The following is a 27,553-nucleotide window of genomic DNA, read 5'->3' as shown; positions in this document are numbered from 1 at the left end:
TTATTAGACTGGGGTTTTTTGTTATTTTTCCTCCCTGGACAGCAGAAGAAGGTGAAGCAAGGTGTCAGAAACTAGCTCAGAGGTTAATTTAGAGTGCAGAAATAATCTGTGAAACCACAGGCAGGAGGTAAACCCAAGAGAATTCCTTGTGTAATTATTAATGATAAAAATGCTACAAAGGTTTTCCCTCATTTATGGTGATTTATCACTCAACAATGTTCAAAAACTATAATTGATGGACCTGTTAGAGATCTGCACAGTAACAAAAGTTATCTTTCTCAATATCTTTTTGTGCTAAAATGTATTTGGCACTTTACACGTTTCATAAACTTAATTGCCATTTTGCTCACGTTAGTGATCATTTCTATTACAGCCACTATTAGTTGCCCTAGAACTCAACTTCTAATGCTCTGTTCTGCTAAGCAAGCCATCTGACATTTAAAGAGAGGGCTTTGGCAGTGAAGAGAGCAGGATACATCTAAAATCCTCCCCAGGTGTAGGGTGGAACATAAGAAAATTATGCCAGATAACTAGAGGTAACAGAGAGAAAGGAAAAACCCTATTATTCCCCATTTTATGACCAACACAAAGTCTTTGTGCACCCAAAGACACTAAGTTTATGAGCAACTGATTTCACATTTTCTATAGAGGGAAGAAACTATGTGACCTCTAGATTGCCCCATCAATTTGTCCATCAATAGCTGCTGTAGATTGAAATATTTGAGAATCAATGAAGTCTGGGCACATCCCTGGAGCAGAGGAGGGATGTTTGGGTATCTCAGGCATAGCATGTCCACAGCAGCCTAACAGACATGTCCTTTTCATTTTCCTTCATAGGAATATTTACTTTTCTTTGTTGAAATCTTGCAGATCAGGTATCTCCTGCAACATATTCACTACAGGGTTCCATGGTCTGGAACAACTCAATTTCTGATTTCTATGACAGAGGTATATGCAAAAAAAATTATCTTCTCTGGCAGGGCTGATCATTCTAGGACAGTGTAGCCTGCTGAGGAGTGCTTTTGTGGCATGGTAGGTACTGCTTGAATTAAATCTCTAAAGGTTTTATGAAAATTGAAGGCAGGTTATGTTAGAGAAAGAATGTGGGCAGAATCTATGTATAAATAGGCTTCCCTGTTCAGCTATTCCCTGACTTGTTTTTGTCTTTTTTTCTGTTTTACTCCTGTATTTTTCTAGGTTATGTGTGGACTGCAACTGGTAGAGTTAGGAATGTAGGAAGACTTTTTTTTAAACGAAGACAGAATAATTCTGTTTATTGTACCAATGTCTGTTTTTCAACCCATTATTTCAAATTTTTTTCTTGACCTCAAACTGATTTTGTAACTCACTGCTATTAGCACAATACTTTTAGTAAGAGGCTTACTTTGGTCTTGCCTTATTGCTGTTTTTTCAGTTTAAAAAGGAATAATGAGATATGTCAATAACAATTCTCTTAGTGTGGAGTTTTTTTATGTATTTTCTGGTGGCTACCTGCCACGGCCATGAGCTGATGAAATGTGCTGGCTAGCACTGCTCGCATAAGGCTGGGTGGCCACAATGAGAGTGGGCAATCCAGGGGAATGGCTCCGGCCTCCCTGGAAGTGCTGAGTGCTGCGGCGTGGGTCACGCAGCTTAGATAGTTGAGACATGCTGGGAGGAGATGAAGAGATGAAGGAACGGACAGTCTTTGCGTGCCCAAAGAGTCTTTATCCCCCCAGACGGGGCAGGAACAAAGATCTTCTCAGAGTGGGTGCAGGGACGAATGTCGGTCAAATCAAGAGTTGCAGCATCTTAAATAGGGAGTGGGTGGACAGGGGTGTAGGCCTGTCTCGTCCAATACAGGTAAACTAGAAATCATAAATTATAACAACCAATGACAGCATGACAGGGGTGGGTACAAAATCAGGGAACAAATGGACAAGTCAAGCTGGGGTGATTGACACAGAAACTTCTGGAAGAAACTGTGGGTGGTTACAGGGTTGACAACCAGAGGGGTGTTAGCAACCTTGAGTGGCAGAACCAACTAAGGAAAGAGCAGAGAGGGGTGAGGAGACTGACAGTTAACTGGGGAGCCAAGTGGTGGGAACTTCAGGGGTAAACAACTTGGATTGAACCAACTGTGAGGGAATGAAATGGGGGGATACAAGGGACATACCATTCTAAACTAACATAAAATGACTATCTAAACCTAACTTTATGAACTTAAGAAACACACCACAATAGTATTTTATTTTACTTTGTTTTGTTTTATTTGATTTTTTAAAAATAAAGTTGTTCATGGTACTGAAATTGGTGAAAAGGTTTTGAAGTTTGAAAAGCAAGAATGTAACAAATGTGTTCACACCTCATCTTTGTTATTGCTGGGAGTGCTCTGACTTGAAAATTTTTTATTCAGAAAACTTATTATTGACAATCTGATAGGAAGACAGTGAAAGACATCAACCTGTGTTTCAAAAACTTTTCATCCTAAATTCTTTTAAAAACACAAAGCATTAGGATTCCATCCAGAAAGGAGCAAGTCTTGATACAGAAAGACGTGTATAAGAAACTCCACAGAGACCTTTCGGAAATGAGAGAGAGCTAGCATAGTTTACATTTGTGGCTGTGGCCTTTGCTTCTGATGGCCTTTCTTTCTTCTGAAACAGCTCTGCTTGAAATGGTTTTGGATTGAGCTTCTTTGGCTACACGACTCTGCACAGTCAGAAAAAGAAAAATTGAGTGACTGTGCTGTTGTTTTGAGTCTTTATTTGGGCTTGCATCTAATTTTTTGTTCTCATCCTGGACCGTTCTAGCAGCTTCAGTTACATTTGACTCTCGAAGTATTGCTACTCCTTTATTGGACAGGAATACAAACAAGTAGCTGCTTCAGGCAGAGATCACTGCACACATTTGAACTTCCATTAAAACCAAACAAGCAAAAAGCCAAACAAAAACAACACCCAATGTTTGTTCAACATGATTCTCAGTTGTGTGCAATAGGCAGAAATCAAAGGAGTGCCTTGATTTCTCTGTTTTCCCCATCTATGCTTTTTGCCTCAGGGAAATCTATAAGCATGTTTTCTGGGTTTGTTTTTCCAATTTGGAAGAGATGAGCAATACTACAGTTAGAAAGCTATTTGGCTTTACCAGTTAAATCCTCTAACATGTTAGTATGAGTGCAAGCAGATAGAGGTGAGAGCTAGTGGCTGTATAAATCCAAGTCTTTGACACTTGCTCCCCTTTTGGAAATGTGTGGAACATCAGAAAAAGATTTTTTTTCTTTTCTACAGGCTAGAAAAATGCACTTTTCTCCCTATTATTCTGCAAGACTTGGATTTGGTAAAGGTCTTGCTCCAGTTATTTAAAGTCTGTTAAAAACAATCAGTATTCTATTGTTAGTACTATATTGGTCAAGACCTGAGGCTAATGGTAAATTTAAGTACGTAATTTTGGTTAAAATACTTCACTTACTGGCTATTTTCCTTTACACAGTTTTTTTTTTTTTTTTAATTGCAATTCATATGTTCAGCACTATTTTGTTCATAGAAATATTATTTTTCCTGATTTAAATTTAATATTGATTTTTCCATATGAAGGGAAAGAGTTTAAACTGCAAGAACCAAATTTGACATACTTAGAGTAATAGAACATGTGCAGGAAAACCCTGATGATTCCAAATAATATATATACTTCATATATTGTAACTCTAAATACACAACAGTGATAGACAAAGCAATGGGAAGCTGTCTTTTATAAATTTATAGGAAAAGTTTTACATTCCTTTCTCACCTATCCTGAAATGCTTGATAAAAGTAGAATAGTTACCAAGCTCCATTTTTACATAGTCATAACACTCATTCAAATTCATAATGGTAAAAACTGCTTGATGACTCTTAAGTGGATGCTTTATAAGATAGCAGCTGTTTTTATTATGTGTTTTGTGTGTGAAGTAGCTCATTTTTGTCCCCCTGATCAAGGTCATCACACTCAGCTTGGGTTAACCCAGTCACATCTATTTTTAAAGGCCTCTTAAAAAACTCAAAGAACAATTAAAAAAAATTGAAAGAATCTTAAAGAAAAAATTTTAAAAAGACTCATTGACCGCAAAATACGTCTATTGTCTGGTTTTTTGTGTTTTGTTTGTTTGGGGTTTTTTTAAGTGACATTAAAGAGTATTGCTGTATGTGTACAAGCTTTGGTATCTTTGGTGTGTCTTCTTCTATTACTGAGGCAATGATTATTGTTATTGTTGCAAAGATATGGTGTTGTCATAATGTGATAACTGAATTTATAACTCCTTTTGGGAAAGATTTTGATATTCTCAGATTGATTTCAAGCATAAAGGTGACAAAAATAATTTTGAGGGATAAAATAAGATTTAGAAATACCTGCAATACCTGCAAACCTGTGAGATAGCTAGAATAAAAAAAAAAAAAGATAAACAAGACTAGAAAATAGTCTGTGATTGTACACTTGAGTAGAAGCCAAGCATTTAAAAATTGCTGGGCATATTCATGGTGATTTTTTGTCAATTAGTTTTATATCTTAATTTCTTCCTATCTTAAGGCATTCTGTATGTTTATACATATTTGAAAGCACATATCTGTATATACATCCAGAGCATTTGACATAGGTGGTGTAGAAGCCAGCAATGAAAGAGGTGCTGCTGAACCTTGAAATAGCACACAAAAAAGGACTGGTTAGAAATATGGAGACTGGGACAGCCTTGGCTGGAGTGATTATGACATGGTGAGTTCAGGATCCTGCTCAGAGGAAACAGGATAATAAATAGGATTAGAACCCTGACTTTTAAAGAACTTACTTTGGCCCCCTTAAGAACCTATTTGTAAGATCCCTAGTCCTTAGGGATCTAGAAGGCAGGAAGGCCTATGACAGTGAGTATTCAAACATCATTTCCTCCAGGCTCACCCTTGTGAGCAAGAAATCAAGTGAAGAAGACAGGAGATCTACATGGATGAGCAAGGAGGTTCTGGCAAAATTCAAACTGAAGAAGCAATTGCATAAAATATCGAAAAAGAGATAGACCACTTGAGAAAAATATAGGAATGTTTTCAGAGAATGCAGGGATGTGACAAAAGAGGTGAAGGTCCATTTGGAATTAAATTTGGCAAGGGATGTCAGCGACCACAAGTTTTTTTCCAAGTACATCAGTATCAAATAAATGAATCAGAAAAATGTGGTCTAGAACTGAATGAGGTGCGTGCCCTAGTGACAAACGGAGAGTGGGTTACTAAATGCCTTCTTTGCTTCAACCTTTTCTGCTAAGTCTGGGCTTCAGGAACCTCAGCCCCTGGAGAAAAGAGAGAGTCTGGAGAAAGGAAGACTTTCCCTTGATCAAGAAGGTTCAGTTGGGAGATCATACGGGCAAACCTGACAGCCATAAATCCATAGGCCCTGATGGGATGCACCCACAAGTGCTGAGGGAGTTGGCAGATATTATTCCAAGCCATTTTCCATAATTTTTTAAAAGTCACAGAGAACAGGAGAGCTGCCTGCAGATTGGAGTTATGTCATTCTAGTGTTTAAAAAAGGCAAGGACAACGCCAAAAACTACAGGCCAGTGGGTCTCACCTGCCTCCCTGGAAATGTGATGGGACAGCTTATCCTGGATCTGATTTACTTGCAGAGAAAAAAAAGGCTATCAAGAGTAGACAACGTGGAATCACCAAGGGGAAAACATACTTGAACAACCTGATAAACTTCTAGGCTAGAATGGCTGTGTAGATGGGGAAAGAGCAGTAGGATATTGTCTACCTTAACTTCAGCAAGGCTTTGGACACTTGTCTTCCATAACATCCCATAGGTGAGCTCAGGAAATGTGGGTTAAAGGAGTAACAGAGAAGTGGTTTGAGAACTGGCTGCATGGCAATGCTCAAGGAGTTGTGATAAGTTGGAGGCCTATAGCTGTATTCCCAGGTGGTCAGTGACCTGGATAACAGGGGCAGAGTGTACCCTCAGCAAACTTGTTGATGATTCAAAACTTGAAGCAGTGTCTGCTACAGCAGATGTCTGTGTCAGCAGTCAGAATGAGCTGGACAGGCTGAAGTTCAACAAAAGCAAGTCTGCAAGTTCTGTGCCTGGGGAGGAATAATGCCTGTTACAATGCACCAGCACAAGCTGGGGTTTGAGCTGCTAGAAAGCAGCTCTGCAGGGAATGACCTGGGGGTCCTGATGGACAACAAGATGTCCATGAGGCAGCAGTGTGTCCTGGCGGCCAAAAAGGCCAATGGTGTTCTTGGCTGCATCAGGAAGAACATTGCCAGTGTAATACACAGGAAATTATCCAGTCTGGATAACGGCTCAAGTCTGGATAACGGCTCAAGTCTGGTGAGGCTGCATCTGACATTCTGTGTCCAGTTCTGGAACCACTAGAGCAGAAAAATAATCACATTAATAAGAACTCACTGTATATCAACATAAAAGAATAAGCTTTGGTTGAGTGTAAGAACAAATGTGAGTTTGATATTTGGTCAGAGAGTTGTCATAATTATTGTTGGCAATGGATATTCATGAAAAATCTTGGTTTCATAAAATTAAGTGATGAATTAGCAAACTCTTTATCAGAAGCATCTCTAGACAGATTGGTAGATACAAAAAATGTTGAAATCAGGCTTGTGGACAGGAAGAACTGAATCTCAATGACTCAGGATTTGCACTTGGATATAGTTATTTCTAGATTTAAATGCAGCTGCTGCTGCAAAGACCATTCATATTGCAACATGATGGAAAAGTAATGATGCAGTATGTTGGAAGTCAGTGAAGAAGGCAGCTGTGATATAATTGGTTGTTGCAAGTGGCATGGTAATGACAATTGTTATCACCATTGTATGGAAATAGTTTTATGGCTATATAAGTTAGTAGCAATATTCTATTAAAAGGTATTTTGCCACTGCTATTGAAATTAGCTTGCATTCTTTCAGAATTAACTTGAGCTAATATATTCAGTTCTAATGCATCAACAAGATTGCTGAAATGTAGATGACTAGGTGGGCATATGATCCAAAACCCATGCATTTTAAGCATGGGACAAGCTGTTCTAGGTACGTCATATAAGGATTCTTTCAGTGATGTGCTATACTCTTTAAACAGTTAGACATATTTCTGAATCATAGTGGTAATTGCCTAATCAACTAACCCAAAGCTTATCAACTTTCAGTAACACATCTTGGTGTGTGTATTCCTGTGGAATACAACAGCAGTTGTATGGGGATGAAGAGATGAAAAAAACAAATCATGCACTGTGACATCTGCCCAGTGAGCTCTGGATCCTAAAATCTTTATCTCTGATGCTCTGCCAGTAAGATGCTCTGTAAGTCTTCAGTGTTATTCCATTAGAAAAGAGGAACAGAAGAGTTACCTACCAAGAGAGAGGGACTACAACAATTTCTGACTATTTTGGCATTGCTATTGGCACAGCAGCTAAGCAAAATGTTTATCAGAGGACTTCAAAACATGCAGTGCACAGGACAAAAGCAGTTCAGTTCATGCTTTGATTAATTATTTATCCTGTTTCTTCCTCCAGTGAATCCTGCATTTTCTTTGAAAAATCTCTTACGTGATGGCTTAAAAGTGCATTTATTGTAACAATGTGTTCTTAATAATCGTATTTCATATAGTTTCCATGCTATTTTATGTTCCTATCTAGGATAGGACTTGATTGATGACTTTGACTTGATGTTTGACTTTGATTCTTCATTAGGATTTGCTGGTATCACTTCTCTTCTTTGACATTATCTTGGCATCATCTGGTTTGGCACAATAAAGTTGCTTTAATCAATATCAATAAATGAAATTCAAAATAGCTGCATTTTGAACTGTGGAAATTTCCCTTGTGACCCTTCTCACTAGGCAGGACATTATTCTCAGCATAAAATTGACTATATTTATCTGTGTGATTGTTAGCAATGAATTTGATTACTTATTTTACATTAGTTCTTCTACACTTGTTGAGTACCTTAGTGAATGGATAGCATTGCCAGTTGTTGTGATGTTGTTATAAACTAGAAATAGTAATGCTAGGAACTTAGAAATAGCACACTTTTTCCCCAGGGTAAACAAGTGGAAAAATATTTTATGTTGAATAGTTCATGTAGGTTTACATAAAACCACTTTGATAAAGGATAATTCATTCATTTTTGTCTGTATTACTTCACAGCTAACCTAGCTATTATGGAACAAAACCCATAATTTAAAAAAAACATTTAAACTATACATCATGCCTTCTTGCTAATATAAGTAAGGAAAAATATTAACATTGTAAACTACTGAATTTAGTTGTTTGTTGATTTATTCCAAAATACTTTCCTGTGATGAGTCTATAGTAATTTTTTCTCAGCCCACCTGCATAATGAAAGAAATGCAGAAATGAAGACATCCTCCCTTTTGTATATGGTCCTTGTGTACTTGAAATTATTGAAACAGCTGACTCAGTTGTAAGCCATGTGGTGGTTAATTAATGATATCTATGTTCAGTGTTAGCACATTGGGATTCTTTCCTGCGTCAGTGGCCAATAGGCATGATTAGCCTACAAATAATGAATACATAATTCTTTACAAATTCTACTGGAAGAAAATAGAAGCTCCTTAGAAAGCTAGTGTTAGGAACTCCTAAAAACAATACAAGATCTACTGAGATATATACTTCTTGGAAATGGACATAAGTATTTGATATAAGTAATTTGAAAATCCTGTCTTAAAGATGGAGGTTGTCTTTATCAAAAATGAGCAGGGCAGCTAAAAGGATAAACTTTTCACTTTCAGTGTAGTAAATATATATTGGATGCCATTTTTCCATGACCATTAGATAACTTATTGGACAGTGTCACATAGCACTGGAATCGATGTCTGCTTTTCTCTCTATTGTACTTTTTACTTTTTGGAATATACTGCTTTGAAATTTCAGGATGAACAAGATTGAACATCTGTACATAAACACCAAATTAATCAAAAGTTTAAGGAAACCAGGTTACCATATATACATGTATGTGCTTAGTATATAGAGTTCACTTACTGTTTGTTCCATTTTATACCAGCTAGAATTTTGTAGAAAGTACATTTTTCTACTGACTTTACTTGCATGTTTCCTACTTTACACAGATTCTTTTACAGATCTTTTACAGATTCTGTTCTTCAACATATTTAGAATTACTAAGCAAGATTATATATTAAAATACCAGAAATATAAGGAAAAAAATGGATAGCTAGTTATGTAATTTTATAAAGACTAACAAAGCATATCAAAATCAATAGTCAGTTACATGATTAGTGAGGGAAAACAAATCACAGAATCACAGAATCACACAGAATTACTGGGTTGGAAGAGACCTTCAAGATCATTGAGTCTAGCCCATGCCCTAACACCTCAACTAGACCATGGTACCGAGTGCCACATCCAGTCTTGTTTTAAACACATCCAGGGATGGTGACTCCACCACCTCCCTAGGCAGGCCATTCCAGTACTTTACCACCCTTTTGGTAAAAAAAATTTTCCTAATATCCAACCTATATTTCCCTTGGCGCAGCTTGAGACTGTGACCTCTGGTTCTGTCAGTTGCTGCCTGGAAAAAGAGACCAAACCCCACCTGACTACAACCACCTTTCAGGAAGTTGTAGAGAGTGATAAGGTCACCCGTGACTCCCCTTTCCTCCAGGCTAAACACCCCCAGCTCCCTCAGTCATTCCTCATAGTGCTCATGTTCCAAGCTTCTCACCAACCTTGTTGCTCTGCTCTGGTCGTGCTCAAGCATCTCGACATCCTTCCCAAACTGAGGGCCCAGAACTGGACACAGCACTTAAGGTGTGGCCTCACCAGTGCCGAGTACAGGGGGAGAGTGACCTCCCTGGGCCCGCTGGCCACACCATTCCTGATACAGGCCAGGTTGCCATTGGCCTTCTTGGCCACCAGGGCACACTGCTGGCTCACGTTCAGCCAGCTGTCAGCCACTACCCCCAGGTCCCTTTCTGCCTGGGCACTGTCCAGCCACACCGTCCCCAGCCTATAGTATAGGAGGGGGTTATTGTGGCCTAAATGCAGGACTCGGCACTTGGAGTTATTAGACTTCATCTTACTGGACTCTGCTCATCTATCCAATTGTTCCAGGTCTCTCTGCAGAGCCCTCTTACCCTCCAACAGATCAACACACTCCCAGCTCAGTGTTTGCAAATTTACTATGAAAGACTCAACACCCTCATCCACGTAGTCAGTAAAAATATTGAACAGAACTGGTCCCAGCACAGAGCCCTGAGGGACACCACTGGTGACTGGCCACCAGCTGGATGCAGCACCGCTCACCACCACTCTCTGGGCCTGGCCATCCAGCCAGTTCCTAACCCAGTAAAGAGTGCTCCTGTCCAAGCCATGGGCTGCCAGCTTTTCCAGCAGTGTGCTGTGGGAGACAGTGTCAAAGGCCTTGCTGAAGTCCAGGTACACAACATCCACAGCCCTTCCTGCATCCACCAGGCGGGTCACCTGGTCATAAAGGGAGACCAGGTTGGTCATGCAGGACCTGCCCCTCCTAAACCCATGCTGGCTGGGTCTGATACCCTGGCCATCCTGTCAGTGTTGTGTGTTCACTCTAAAGAATACAAGAAAATTATTGCCTTGTATCATGTATGGCTTACAGTAAATAGTAATAACCAGTATGGAGTATATGAAGAATCTGCTGGTACAGGCAAAGTTCTATGTTATATGGAATATATCAGTACCTATATATCAATATATATATATTACTATATAGGGAAACTCCTGAATTACTTTATTTTTCATCAGTAAAAGATTTACCAGAATAAAATTTACAAATGAAGAGTGTTATTTCAGGTTGGTGGCTGAAGAAAAAAATCTGTGTAACCATACAACATAACAGTTTCTGAACTAAAAGTGTGAAATATCTTAAGAATTTGACTTAACAGCAACTCATGGCATGGATGGTGCTGTCTTTTAAAAAACCAATTGATTATCATCTATTTATTTAAATACACAAGTTTTTATTTATTATATTGATTATTACTGTAAGGAGGATTGGGCTGCTGAGCTGTTGGAAACATTCCTGAAGAAAACCTTTCTTCCAAGTGCCTCAGACCTGACTATAGACACCTGGGATGTTGGGCTGAAAAATCCTGAGATACAGTATAATTGATTTGCTTCCATACTTGTGATAGGAATACAAGCAGTTATTAATAGACTTCCTAGAAGAAGAAAAAGACAGTATATGGGGTCCTATGAACTGTAAAGTGTAGAAGTTAAGTAGCTGAAAAAATCAGAAATAATGGATATATTTCTACAGAGATGTTACCACTCAGGCCAGCTGTAGCTGACAGTGACATAATAAGCAGAACTAATGTATACAAAAATGATGGCAGGAATACTAAGGTAGGTAGGCATTTGCCAGGAAATACAGCACTAAGATCAGTATCAGAAAAATAGGACTCTCTGGAAATTTGTGCTGTGATAGACTGTATTTAAATGAAGATAGATGAAGCAGAGGAAACAACCACTTTTGGTCATGATTGTGGAAGGATGAAAAGATTATTTTTGGTGAATGGTGTTTTGAAATGCAGTAGATCTTGGAAGGAGATATTGATCACTATATGCACTATCACCACTAATAAATGCTACTGATTGTTATATTATTTTTTTTCCTCAGAAAGATATTTGAAAGAACATATTACTTTGATATGGATAGTTTGAGATTCCTGGATGAGATTGTTAGCAACTTTCTTCACCAAATATTCGCAAATGTCAGCAAATCAGCAATATCAGCAGAAAAGTGTTATTACTACAGGTTTAGTTTTTGGTATGAAATTAGAATATTAGAAAAGAATGAGCTTTGGCTAACATATTCTAGATGAACTCATCAAAAACAGATTCAATTTAAGTGAAATGGTAAGGACCAGTGAAAAACTATCACTCAGGTAAAGGAACTAACTGGAAGAAGTGCTCTAGACTAGGAGTTTGGGAATTGGAAGGCATAAACAGTGGAGTTTCTGTACAAATAAATTTTGAAGCTCTAAGGAATCTATACTCTAAAAGATGCAAAAAGCATGTAGGAAAGGATTTGCTAAAATATGAGAAAACCACCTTCTCAAGAAGCATATAAAATGCTGAACTAGAAAAAAACCTTCTCAGTTTTACTTAAATTTTTAAGTGTTTTTACTTACTTTGAGTTTTACTTAAAGATAATATTCACCAAAAAAGCATTTTTTAGTTATCTGAAACTTAGGGATAAGTCTTCACATAAGAACGTATTACAGGTCAGTGGAATTAGACCTTAAAAGTTGTTATAACTAGTAGCAGAGACTAATTTAGCTATAGAAACTATATGATGAGGAAGAGTGCTATAAGTAGATAGGGCACAAAATGCAACAGGGCAAAATTACATGCTGACAATTTAATCACAGTCATTTCAGCTGTAATCTGATGAGTTAGAAATGATGTCTATAGAGAACAGCTTGATGACTAGCCTAGTTCAGGCTTATCTCTGATTGGGATCAGTGATGGGACTGTTAAACCTGTAATGCACCCTTAGAATGACTCAGGAAAGGTACTTCTGGAGCGATTAAATAAAGTCAATGTTTTCTAAAAGGATATTGATAAGACTTAAATCTGGAGTACTGCATATAGTTCAGGTCATATTCAGGAAAAATGGATTTCAGCCTAGAACATTACCTGAGAAGAACTACAGAAAAGATAAAGTGAATAGAGAGCTTGTTCATGACAGGAGATTTAAAGAGCTCAGTTTGTATTGTATTATAAATTAAAGACTGGGAGGCACATTACTGGTACAAATAAATATGTCCAAAGATAAGGACAAAGATGTTACCCATTCACCACAAAAAAGGAAGAAAAGCTTTTGTGGTGAAAGGGTAACATTAGCAGAAATCTGAAATAAATGTGTCTGGAAATTTATGATAGGAAAAAACCCCAAACAAACAAACGAAGCAATGGAATGATTGGGGGAAAAGACAAAAAAGACAAAAGACACCTTAAAGCTGTAGATAATTTAGTCTGAAAATCTCTGATATTGTGATCCATGTTCAGTACACCAACGGTGTCTTTAAGATTATACGAGGATGACCCTGGATGACTGTGTTAGCAGAATAAAATTTTCTTAGTATTTTTCACAACATCATTTATTCAAATAGAAAAGGTGTGTTTCCTTAACCCCCAAAAGATTAAAATACCAGGCATTTTGACCCCATTCCTAACCTTTTTTACTTTTAGTAGTGTTGCACATTTGGGATACATTCCCAAAACTACTCCTTATTCTGTTAATTCTGTACTGCTTTTGCTGCTATTTCTTCTTTCAGATACACTATCACACTAACCAGCAGTATAGTTCACTTCAGGCTTTTCCCATCTGCTTATCACTTTTCAAAATGTTTGACCTGAGTCTAGTATCTAAATGGTGAAGAACAGTCGTAGACCGACTTAGAGACAAAACAGCCCACTCTGTCAAGCTGTAACAAATTACCTAACACACACTGTAGAACCTATGTGTGTAAACAGTATATTTCTAGCTTGTATATACCTCCTTCGCTTTGATTTAAGTAGAAATGGTGCATTGACATGCTAAAGGGATCCCTTCTGTTTCACAGGAGATATTTATTTTCCAGTCATAATATCCTCTCATATTCATCAAACACAAAAGAAACATGGAGGGGAAAAGCAATTTGTTGTGCTGCTGTGTTAGTGTATTGGCTGTTGTGTGATGTTTGAGCAACTGCATTTAGCATATCAAAGGGTTCCAGTTCTAACTGAAAGAACCCAAGCAAAAATGATAGCCTAATTATTTCTTTCTTTTTAGGAGAAACTGAGACACTCAATCTGTACAATGGAATTTATACCAAATAAGGACCAATAGAAGGAAATCCTTGAGACTGCAGTTCTCCCTGGATATCAGAACAATTTTAGGCACGGATGAGACTTCAGTAAAAAGCTGAGCTACTATCAGGTTCAGGATGCTTATAGAAGCTTATAACTGTAGAACACAATTCATTAGCTAATGCCTATCATAAAGAATTCATACTATACATGACAAAATTCTCATCTTGGGAGGTACGTTCTGTTGTTACATAAATTATTGTCTTGTAAAACTGTTTTTGCAGTGCTCAAGAAATGTGGATGTCCTCTCCTTTTACTGGTTCCAAAGGAGCTCAAATGAAATATTCCATGGGATCAAACCTGTGGTTTCAATTAGCCAATTCACTTTTATGAAAATTGTTGCCTTATCCTGGACCTTTCTCAGCAGTGGTGATTAATCAACATTTAAGAAAATGGACACTTAAGATTTTGTATTTACAGTTTATTTCTCTCCAAATAAAGCTCAAAATCATTGGCCAAATATTTTTTAAGTGTAAGTACCACTAAACTGAAAAGAAAAGTTTTATCTGGCATCTAGGCAACAAGCCACCTCTTGTTGTATTTGGATGACAACAACACAAATCTTAGGAGATTTGGCAAATCCTATGTACTTTTACCCAGGAAGCTCATGAAAAAGGATAAAATTACAAATAATTTGGAAATTATTAAGTATGAGTTCTTCTCCTACTGACACAGATGGTGAAAGCCTAAATAACAGAAAAAGGTTTTATGTACAATTTTGTAAAAGTCTTTATAGTGCAAAATCCTGATTTTTTCTATTTTTTGTGCTCAGTTACATGGCTGGTTCACTGTCTACAGTTTTAAAGATTACATGATGCAGGATCAGAGAGTTAAGCAGATCAACTCCATGTGAAGAGAAGTAGGAGCTGTTTTGCTGCAGAATTGCTGCAAATTGCTCCTGGTTGGCTTTTAAGCTTGGTGTGTCAGATGCTGAAAACCACCTGCGTTCTGATTCATAGAGAAAAACAGAGAGTTTCAAATGTTAATCCATGGTACATAAATAAATTGTCATTGCTGGCAAACAATGGCAGAGTCCTCTCTGTTTTTCAATGGGACTAATTATTATGGCATAAACATGGAAAAACAGAGAATGTCTGCCTGAACACTGAGTGAATTTGCTGTAAATACTAGTTTCATAAAAGGGAACCTGTCAATTCAGAATGCCGGAAAGCTGTACTACCCAGACATTGCACTGCAATGTCTAGGACATGCTACTGTCTTTCCAATATGGATTTTGAAGCTAGGATGGGATTGCCTTTACTATGTAAATATTGCTTTTTCTCAGAATGTTTCTTTGATTTACTAAACTAACAAAAGGTTAGAAACTCTTTATTAATTTGTGAGCATTCAAATAATTATAGCAGGATAATAATTAAATAATTGATAAGGATTCCTTAAATCAGAAAGACATTAAGTAATTAAACACAATCCTTTTGCAGTGAATAATACCTGCTAGCAATTGTGATTCTGTATCAGCCTTGTGATGCAGTAAACAAAGAAACAAAATATATAAACAAAAGGTAAAAACATATCTGTGCAACATCTCTGAGACTGTGTGGGCATCCTGCTTGAAAAAATATCAGCAGATTAATGTGAATGTTTTTCAAGCTAATTAAATTGAAGAGTGTCATTTCTCACCATGAGTGGCTAATTACAGAACAGAAGAGTTGGACAGATAAGAAGTACTCAGTGCTGTAAGGAGAATCAATACAACTAAAACAGTTTCAGTACAACTCCTGAATCCTAAAATATGTTTAAACAAATAATAGGATTCCCTATAAGAGAGCCTAAATCTCTGCCACTACATTTAAACTGGTACTTATAGCCACACACCATTCAAAGTACTGAAGCTGACTCAGTGTAGGAATCTCTATGTACAGATGAGTGGTGGGCAGCTTTTGACTTTTAATATTTTTGAGATCTGATAAATATTTCAGCAATGTCAGTTTGTGTTTTGGAAGACCACAATATTACAATTCTTAAGAAAATAAGCTCTAGTCTTCACTTAAATAGATTGTTCTGCAATACAACGACACAGTTCTGAGGTGGTTTTGTTAAAAAATATCTGGGACCCATGGGACATTTTAGTGACATAGATATTTTAGGTAGAGTATAAGCATCATACATTTTTAAATCTAATCAAGAATCCACAAATATTCATGTTTCTCCATGAATTTCATGGGAGTTTACTCACAAAAGAATAGATTTAGGCCCAGCAGAAATCCATTGCTTTCTAGATGATAGCTTTTCTTTCATATTCCAGTCAATAGATCATATTCATTCTACAACTGTCACATGAATATAGCAGATTTCCTGTCTGTGTGGGAAGATGTGTAGCTATTCAAGCAGATGGGTATGCCGTGTCAGGAAAAACTGTCCCTCCCTTGAAGAGCAAGGGATTTAAAGCCCTCTCACTATGATAATATACAGTCTACTCTGTAGAAAAAAGCATCTCTAACTAGGTGAATCCAATATTGATAGCTATGTCTACAGGAATTGCATCTACAGTCTTTACTGATATTTAGAGAAAAACCTGATAAAAAAACTATGCAAACCTATGGCATCGATGTTTTTAATATACTAGCAATATGGTATATTATTATTAAAAAGTACTGAGCTACAGAGATGTTTGGGCAACACTGAACATGTTTAAAAATCAATGCATCATACTACCATGTTGAAATAATGAATAAAAATGCAACCAATAGTAACCCTACAGAGACACTTTGTAGATGATCGTTCCACTGTGATAATGGATCCCATTTTTCCTTCCAGTCCTACTAACTTGAATCCATTCTGGACCATCTGCTCAAGTGCAGCCCTTTAGGAACATCCAAGAGAGTATTGTATTCCTTGATACATCTCCTTACACATATGAAAAGCCATGCTAGCAGTTCAGGATTAATGCTGAATCTTCCTAAGCATGCACAATATATCATATATTCTTTTTGAAGAGCTCTACTCTTATTAGCAATCTGTCAAACAGCTGCTTTTGAAAACGTGACAGATCATGTAAAGAGTACAGAGACTTTTCATAAAGAAATGTGTTATGGGAAGGCATACCCACATCAACTATTTCCTTTCTGGCACAGGAAACATCTGTGTACTCAGTCTTCTATCAACAAAACTTATGTGTCTGAATGTTCGGTAAAGGCTTTGTCTGTGAAGAGACTTTCCTTCATCTTGTAACTCATGTATTGATATTTCAACAGTTGAGAGTAAATAGAGTGTGGGAACACAAGTATCTCTTAAGCTTTCACTTAAACAGGAGACTTTCAAAGTTCATTTTTCCTTTATTAAAAGCCAAACACTCAGCAATACAGATACAGTCCAACAGCAGGTTACAATTCATTCTGAAGGAGGTAATCAAATATAAAGTCAAAATAGAGGCAGAAACATAGCACACTTTTTACAAAATAAGACTAGACTGCTAGTCCAATCTACATCTCATTTTATTTTCTGGTGCTTTAGAAGTATTTAATGATATACAGATAAACAGCTGCTGGTAGTTATTTGCTGCATTCAAAGTGATATCAGTTCTTGTGGCCTCATTTTAAAACAGTGTGATTGTACTTTCTTGTTATAGTTCTTTAGTAATTGTATTGGAAGAAAATGAGGGCGACTGAAAGATACCTACCTACTGAGTTGTTAGCTGCATCTGAGAGTCTGTACAAATCGCTTTCTCACAATGAAGAGTCTTAAATTAAGTTGCAATAGTAGTGATCTCAAAAACGATAGCTCATGTGTGTCGACTAATGACTTCAGACCTCAGAGACTCTGTTGTTTACAATTACTGATCCAGAACCTCATCTATAATTTCTGGTCATAGGAGCTCAAAACCAAAACCTGTTGAGGTGAAATAGATACTGGCCACAGACACAACTTTTAATACATGGAAAACCCCAAGATAAACACTAAGGTACAATAGTTCATCTGTTCTTTAGAGAGCTGGAGCTGTCTAGAAGTGAAGATTTATATGTGAATTGAAGTTCCAGAATTTTTATGGGCCTGCTCCAGAATTTTAATGTGGATTTGGCTCTTATCCTCTCATTCTGAGTTCTTATAAAATAGGGATAACGTTACTTCATATTAAAAAATATTTTCACTGTGGGGTATTCTGTGTTGTAATTATTTTGCTCACCTATACCCCAGAATTTATCTGCAAAGATAAGAATTTGGAATACATTAAATTGTGAGAATTGGAAAAATATGAATTGTCAATTAAAAAATTACTTTGTGCATATATGTGACAAAACAGCAGTGGACATTTTTGACACTGTCCTGCATAACATCCTTGTCTCCAAATCAAAGAGACATGGATTTGATTGTAAGATCTGATTATTAAAATTATTAGAGAGATGTCACTGCCCAAATTAAGGTACAAATTCTAAAGTCAGTAGCACAGATTTTTCTTCAACAGTACATTGAGGTAGAGAGAGAGACAGGGAAAAGAGATAGAGGTGGGGGAAGTCTTAACATCCCATGCTGCATCAAAAGAGGTATGACCAGCAGGTCAAGGGAGGGTCTCTCTTGAGACCCTACCTGGAGTGCTGCCTCCAGCTCTGGTATCCCCAACATAAGAAGGATATGGAGCTCTTGGAGCAAGTCAAGAGGAGGCCAGGAAATTGATGAGGCTGGAGCATCTCCCCTACAGAAACAGGCTGAGAAAACTGAGACTATATATCCTTCAGCCTGTGTGAAGGGTTCATAGCAACCTCATAGTATATGAAGGGGTCCACAGGGAAGCTGAAGTGATCCACTTCGTAAGGAACAGTAGTGATAGGACAAGGAGTAATGGGTACAAACTGAAAGAGGAGAAATTTGTGTTGGATATTAATAAGAAATATACTATGAGGGTTGTCCAGGGAGGCTGTAGATGTCTCATCCATGGCAATGTCCAAGACAGAGTGGATGAGGCTCTGAGATGGGATGCTGGAACTAGATGATCTTTAAGGCCCATTCCAACCCCTTAACATTCCATGATTCTATGTTACACATATATTTTAAGTAAATTTGTTTCATATACGACCTTCACACATCATCAAGACAATTAAGCTATATAACTTACCCTAACAGTGCTTGTCCTTCATGCCTTATAAGTCTTCTCTTTCATGTTAGGTGATAATCACATGTAGCATCCAGAATAAAAAATATCTAAGAATTTGTCAATGGTCATGCTCATTTGGGAAGTACATTAAACTTTGCAATGATGCTACGGAAAAGCATATCATATGATTTATGAAAGCTTATCATTTGATAAGAAAAAGAAGGAAACACTTTAATGAGGAAATATATTACAAATTAAATTACCTAACCTATTTTAAATAAATAAGCATTTTGATCCATTTGCTATTTCTTCCTTTACTTTCATATTTTACTTTTCCTTGCATGCAAAATTTAAGTCTCTAGGTCAGTTTGATTTTATTTTATGCCTTTTCTGCTAAATAAAAAGTATAGAGAAAAATAAATGGTGAAAAATGTAGTACCAGAGAAATCAAAGTAGCTCTGCTTTCTGTTTACCAATTACATGGTCTGTTTTGTAGCATATTGCCTTATGAGCCATAGATGCAAGTTGCCTGCTTTTAGTAAAGAGGTACCCTGATTTTTTTCTACATAAGTTTGACCTAAGTCAGTTGCAAAACTGAATGTCATAAAAGCTTCTTGGGAAGTCACTAGAAGCACATCATAGTCATGTTTCCTAACATTAGCAGCAGAGAATAGCTATTAACATTAACAAATATCTTCTGGAGAAATTTATTTTCCTTGATTGACATGTAGGGAAACTAACCCATTAATACTGAATGCAAAGTTTGATATCAATTTTTCACCAAAATGAAAAGATAGGATGAAAAAAAATTCAGGTATGGGTAACATGACACACATTTTTTTTTTTTTTTTTTACTGCATCTACAGTGCAATATCACATATTTGTTTAAATACCTAGCTATGTAAAACATATGGATATGTTTTACAAACCCTTTATAATCACTTTATGGTGTTGTACACTGGTTTGCTTAGCAAATAGAATAGAACTGAATGTTGAATAATTAATTAGCCTGTGTCTAATGTGACCTTTTATTAAAGGCATTAATTAGAAATAAGAGAGCTAATATATATGTTATAAAGTTCTATTGTACAAAACAAATACAGGTATGATGTAGGTATGTATGTATATAATTTTTATTGATTAATTTATGCTAAAATAATTTTATTTTATAATAATATATCATTTTTATAACTATCTTTTTTGTCTTTTTAAACTACAAAAAATAGTATAACAAAACATTAAGAGGTATAAACCACTTGATTACATTTGAACTTTAATTGCACCTGGCTCCACAAAATAATTACACATACAGCTTTCAACTGTTTTTACACATAAAAGATGTATGATCTTTTTAAGATGCCTTGGCATACAGAAACTTGGAGAACAGCTGTTATTCCCATTAGCAAAGTCTCTATTAAAAGGGCAAAATGCTTGTTTCCTATTGTGTCACAATGAGTAAATAAAATTAAATTAAACTTGAATCTATGAATTTCTGAAGGAAATTAGATAGATTTCAAAATATGAGATTACATTCTGAGTTTATGGTACAATTCTGCATTCAATCACATGCAGCATTCCTATTGTTTTTACAGAGATTAAGCAGACTTGTTGTTAATTGTGATGTCACATTTACTTCTCATTTTCCTTCTCCTTTTCTTAAGCCAGTCTTTCTTGCTATCTATCTATCTATCGATCTACTGTGTTTTCCTAGTGTATCGTTAACTCATCTAAAGAGAAGATTCATCATATTTATTTAAAGTGTTCCTTTCTTATCCTACAGAAGGTGCAATTTTGATTGACAGATTTCTCAGCTGAAGGAAGCAAAAAGAAGATCAATACAGTACAAAAAACCAGCAACTATCTTTTGGAGCTGACAGACAGTCAAGAAAAATAATTATGGGTGCATCCACATTTATAAGATTATATGAAGCCTGTAAAACTGCAATGATGGAACAGTACAGTAATTTCTAGCTAGAGAACATAATTTAAGGTCTAGTTCCACATATTATAATGCACTTGGAAAATTTTCAGCCATGTACCCTTAAATTTAACGCATTCCTACCATATTTTTCAGCAACAATTACTTACTGCTAGAAGTCTTTTCTGTGTGTGGTCTTCTTAAAAAAATGTATAGAAAATGCACAGTTCTTCCCTTACTTCAAATATGGGCCTATTTTTCTCAATGAACTTGATCTTTTAATCTATATGGTACTTTAAGTAATGTAGGCAGCCTCACAGACTATGTTTCCTAGATCTCTGGCAGAGGAATTGGATCAGCAGATCCACTGCAGAAAAGTATGGGGCACTATAATATGGATTAATATGTTGAGGTGGTTTTCTGCTTGGAAAAATGCATATCACAAGATGCTATTCCTCCTAAAAATAATTTAAGGCCATGTATAGCTATCCAAGAAAACTAGATAAAGGTATGTGTGAGTTGTACCTTTAAAAATTTAAAGTACCTTGCTTATTGGTTGACTTTGTGTGATAGGGAGCCAAATACTCATCCCCTATCATAAAGTCTCCTTATAATTCAAGGCCAAACCACAGTTTCAACTTCCTTTTCTTTGCATTTGTATTTGTTACATCCTGTTATTTACAAGGCTTTAACTTCTGATGAATTCTGTGTTAGTGAAACACAGAATGGATTTAGTTACTAAATCATTATTGTATGTCTTTCACTTGTAATATTCATCCTTTCAATATAGGTAACTGGAGGCTGTAACACTAGTCTACTATTTTTGACGTTTCAGAAATGTTTTAAATTGGTAATGATTTCTGTTATACATTATTCTAAGGGTTATAGTAGCTTTGTTTGTTTGTTTTAAATAATGTCCACAAGGATTACCAAATTATTTTTGTTTGCTTATCAGTCAGTATCTTTTGGAAGACTACTATGTACATTCAGTGCACAAGTTACTGTTACTATGAAACACAGGTAAACAAAACCAAAGTTGTTGAAGGCTATGAATCTCCGGATAGCAATAATTTGTTTTTTCCCCTGTGCAAACCCAATACTGTTTTCTATATTCCATAATGTACATTCAAGCCCAATCTCCAAATATGAATTTTATTGCTGTTTAGGAAACACAAACTTGAATGAAAAGAAATAAGTATATTTTATCTCACACCTATGACAGTAATTAAGAAAATCACTGATGCAAACTCTGTGTTTTAAAATAAAGATGGAACAATGATTACATGAAAACTGATGAAGTGGCATAATTATTTCATGCAGTTACTGGAAAAGAATGTAAAATGTGAAGAAGGCCAAAGGAGACAGAGCAGAGATGGAAAATCAGAGAAAAAAATAGAACAGTATTTCAGTCTAAGTGAACTTTGGCATGACTTGATTTGTAAAGGACACAAATAGTTGACTAAGTTTTCCACTTTCTTCCGTGCAAAATACTGTTTCTATGACTTGGTACAATCTTGACCCCCAGTGCAGTCACCTTCCACTGAGGACATTTCTCATGACAAGCTGGACCAATCAAGTATTGGAGGACCCCTTGACTGTCAGGCTGGGCTTCTGAGCCAATTTACACAGAAAATGGACAGGTCATTTCAGGCTGTCTCTACAATTTATATTTTGTCCAGGATTTAGCATTAGCATCTCATTTTCCTATAAAAGTTTTTAACAGTATTTTCCCTTTTACATCTCTGCACAGCACACTGCATTATGACAATCCTATCCAGAAGGTTCACAATTTGCATTGCAGAGAAAACAACATATAGCAATACAGGGGCAGAGTTTAAGGATGCAGCTTAAATTTTTTTTTCTGTCCTATTTTTTTAGATTACCTGCTTGAGTGTTTTATTATTTTGATTAACTCTAACTTAATTTTTTTTTTGTGGATTCTTATGGGATTGCAGAAGAAATAGGTGACTCAAGGGAGCCCACACTGATATTTGTGACATTCTCTATGTATTTATGTAGGCAAAGTTTCTGTCCAGAACTTCAGAGCTGCTTAAGAAAAAATTGCTTCCAATAGCTTTACAACAGCACTTAATAAGACTAAGCTGGTTTTCTTTTTTTTTTCTTTTTTATTTTTTTGAGGCACTTGAATTGCAAATCACTGATCCAAGGTCTTATGGCCTTGAAGTTCAAGTCAGATTATCAGTGAATATTAGAACACGCACATGTGAGACGGCCTTTACAAGTTTTAAGATCAAAGAGTCACTGTGTAACCTTCAGAATAATATCATTCTGTCACTCAAGAAAGCATTAGAAGGCTGGAAAAGTTCAAGCTTTCAAGCAAACTTTAGAACTCCTTTTTCATAAAGTGATTTTGACCATAGAAATCTTGTATGGAAAAAATCGAGTTCCTACCTTAAAAAAAAATTACTAAACTTCTTTCTAATGAAGAAAAAAATCCCCAAATTTACCATTATATTTGCTGTATTTATTCTAAAATTAAAATAGCTTTTGATATGTCTGATTTAAGCTTGCCTTTCCAATCTTCGGTTCCATAGCCTTCAGGGTTTTAGCAGGTGTGCTTTGCATTATCTCTTGTCTAATGTTGAAATGTGGTACACCATACTAAAAAAAACCCAAACCAAAATGTTCTGAGTTAAAGTGTTAGTAGGTCCTGTAGAACCCATGAGATCACTTGTTTGTTCAGTACACAGCAGATACAGAGACCCTTTGCTAGGTCAGGGTTGTAAAGTTCACTGCATTCTGATTGAGTCTGCTGTCAACATTGTACAATTTTTTTTTTTTTTGTGTCCAGACTCATCATATCTTTTCTATAGAGTTGTGAAAGAAAAGACCATTGGACTACTCATTCTTTATGGCATCATTACAAATATATTAAACATACATATATATCACAGCAGATGGAGGAAAATATTTTCCTTGGTAGAGGAATACTAATGTATATGGACAGTACCTTTAGGAATACAGGGTAGTACATTGTAAATTAGGCTTTTAGCATCTTTTTACCTTGAATTTTGTCTGAAAGCTCCCAGTACTGAATATGATTGCACATAAACTGGTGCAGGATTAGAGTTTAAATTGACTCTAGACAGTGTTGATTAATTACCATACACTGTTATCTCAAATGTCAAAGTGTAGGAATTGAATGACTTGGGAATTAATTTAATAAAATCATAACCTCATGGACTCATAGAACCATAGAATGGTTTAGGTTGGAAGGGACCTTAAAGACCATCTAATTCCAAGCCCCATGCCATAGGTAGGGATGGCACCCACCAGATCAGGTTCATTAGGGCCAAATTCTAGCCTTGTATACTTCTAAATGCTAACACTTTGATGTTATGGACTCAATATTTGGGGTGTTAAGTAACTCCATTTCCACATAAATTATAACACCAAAGACTTTTTCTAACACAGTCTGTTTTGAATTCTTTTCTCATATGAAAAAAGAAGCTTAGATATTTGTGGTTTCTCTTAAAACAAATGGAAACCACAGCAAGGTATAACTAAATGTCATAAAGCATGAGCAAGCCTGTAATTTCTATTGACAAAGCAGTTATTCTATCACCTATTTTATTAATTGCTGACCTATGGTCTCTAGGACTATCTAATGGCTAATAAGTACTCAGAATTAGTTCCAGTGGCTGTCTGAGACTCCAATAGCAATTACATAATTAGAAGATATTCCTGGATGCATTTCTACCAGTAATAATATTCAAAGAGACTTACTGGAATAATTATCTTCATCCACTGATCTTTATGTCTTTCCTTCAGAGTATGGAGGAATAGGCTTCATTTCTGGAGTATAAAACTCCATTGCACTAGTCATGCAAATGCATTCATGGTAATTTCATTCTCTTCCCTTTGTTATCTTTGAGAATAGTAGTAAAACAAATTACAGTCTTTGTAAGGTCAAAAATTGTTTTAAAAAACTTTGAATCAATCAATGAAAGATGTAATTTTCTACTGAGTTACTTATGCTGTTTATACTACTGTTCTATTATGAGCTGAATAACAATATTTTATAAACTTCCAAAAAAAAAGTATTGTTGGTTGTGCCAAATTCACAAGCAAAAACTTTAAAAACTCTATTTTCAACAATTCTAGACTAAATACTTCCCTTCAATCGATAACTGCCTCTTTATTAGGAGGTATACAGGGCTGTTGATAGAGAAAAGTTCTTATTTCTACGAGGAGGAGAAAAAATGACATTCCCAACTTTTATTTTTACCTTGTTCCTTGCCCGTGAAAAGTTCTTTTTCTGTTACATCTCTGGAAAACTAAATAGACTGAGAGGGAATTTAAAGTTGAAAATGTAGCTTATCTCTGTTTAAGTGTTCTTATCTGATGCACTTTCATTTCATTATCTTGGCATTATTCCAAGGAAACATAAAGTTGAGGAGGCAGCAGCAGCTTGAGTTGCTACTGCTGCAGAGAGTGCTTGAAATCTTTGTCAGGCAGAGATTGCATTGAGTGTAAAGCTCAGCTACACAAGTAACCACCCTTTAAGTTTCAGTGGTTGAATGGAAGAAAGGACAATCTCCTTTTTCCATCTACAAAATCCAATTTCATCCTAATCCAGCTATTACTTATTGCTCCATTTGGAATGACAAAGAACCATTTTATAATTTTTTTGGTACCAAATAATATTTTGTACCAAAGGTAGTTACATGCTATAAGAAGATTATCACTTGGCCCAAAAATTTCCTTAACTTACTATATCCCAACAAGTGTAAATAAATTGGACAGAGCTATTTTATTATTTTTCATATACATGAAGAGAAAATGAGTATTCACATGATGTTTAAATGCTTTAGAATCCATTATTTTTTCATGACCATGGAAATATAGATATTTCTGTTATGATTTATATTGATAGTATTGTATCAATAATTTTGGGTTTGGATGATGCTAAAGACTTCTGGTCTCAGAGCTCTGGTGTGATTCTGTGAGATAAGGATCTACTTTTTCTCATTACATCAAAGTCCATACACATATTTCAGCAACTTTTAATCTAAGTACTGTGAAATGCAACAGCAAGAAAAATTTGTATGCATCCATGCAATAATACATTGACCTTTTAATATGTATGGAAATAAATGTAACTTCTGTTTTTACAACAAGGGTATTTTTCATTTAGCTGCATTTGCTCTTTTAGTTTTGGCTTTCAAAGACAGCTGGACAGAAAATGCAGAATGGCTCAATAAGCAAAATTCATATCAGTAAAAATGCTGGTAAGGTGCCTGCAAGGAATAAATTACATTCAAGCACTCAGGTGCTGATATATGGACCAAATGGTAAAATGGACTTGAGATCTTTGAGGAAAAGATCCACTGCTAACATTGCTGTGAAACTCTACTGTGCTTGGATCCAAAATCTTGACATAATTTATATCTACTTTTAAAAAACAGTTTTAGAAGGAGGAAGGATAAAATAGCATGGTAGACTTGGAGAACTTTTTCTCATTTGGCTTTTTTTTTTTTTAATTTTGGAAAGAAGACACTTTATGAAGATTTGCAATTCTGCTTCTCTCTATACCTTTAAGATCAACATCTCCTGTTTTGCCCTTGTGAACTGATTGAACAAATGGTATTAAACTGTCATGTTGTGTTTTTCCTCCGATTTCATCATAGTTATGATCTGATATGACCTGTAGTCCTGAGATGGTATATGGATCTTTGTTGCCAAAACACTGACATATATTTTGGGACTCAAGTTATACTTCTGGTCCAAGAATATTTGATAACATGTGGAACTATATTTTGCAGGTGTTCTTACAAAAGATACAGAACAACAAGTAGAGCAACAAGAAATCCATGTGAGATATAACAAAATATAGAAGGGAAGAAAAACTGATTAGTTTTACCTAGCAGGGGCAATTCTAGTGAATTACTTCTTTTTCTATGGCAATTCTGTTTTTTTTTCCTTATTTCACTTGGTTTTGCATTCTGTTGAAATAATAACATGCTGAAGCATTGAGATATGTTTTGAATTTTGAAATTACTTAAATATCTTGTCATTTATGATTGACCAGTCTAGTGCTGGAAAACAGAGTGGTAAGTAGGAGGGAATACTGTAGAAGTTGTATGTTTTTTATCTATATTCTTGCTTGAAAGATCAGCTGTCAGAAAAGCTTTGGCTTAGTTTTGGAAGTAATCAGGAAAATGTTCTAACAGTCATATCTATCCTTTATATTACACAGGATGAAAAAGATGCTTAAATGTCAGTTTAGGAAAATGGAATAAATTTCAGACAGTTTATGGTTGCAGACATTTTATTTTTTGTTAGTTGTGGTCTGAAACAGAGCCAGTTCAGAACAAATTGATGGAAGTCAAAGAAATAAAAGAGTGACCCATTAGAATATCAGGGGGAAGGCCAAGGAAGTATAATAATGCTATATTTTGCAACACCAAAAAATAAAACCTCTCTGTTAATACAGGAAAAGTTTACTTCAGTTGCATATAACAATTTATTTTTAAGGAGGGAAGTTCTTGTGAGACCCCATCCAGAATATTTTGTCCAGCTCTGGGGCAGCTAACAAAAGAAAGACATAGAGCTGTAGAAACAAGTACAGAGGAGGGCCAAAAAAGTGATCAGAGGGCTCAGAGGAACACTCCTCCTTTAAAGACAGGCTGAGAGTTTGGGCTGTTCAGCCTGGAGAAGAGAAGGTTCTGAGGAGACCTTACAAGTA

The sequence above is a fragment of the Anomalospiza imberbis genome, chromosome Z, assembly GCF_031753505.1.
Source record: "Anomalospiza imberbis isolate Cuckoo-Finch-1a 21T00152 chromosome Z, ASM3175350v1, whole genome shotgun sequence".
NCBI classification, from domain to species: Eukaryota; Metazoa; Chordata; class Aves; order Passeriformes; family Viduidae; genus Anomalospiza; species Anomalospiza imberbis.
Note: the sequence above shows the minus strand (reverse complement) of the source record.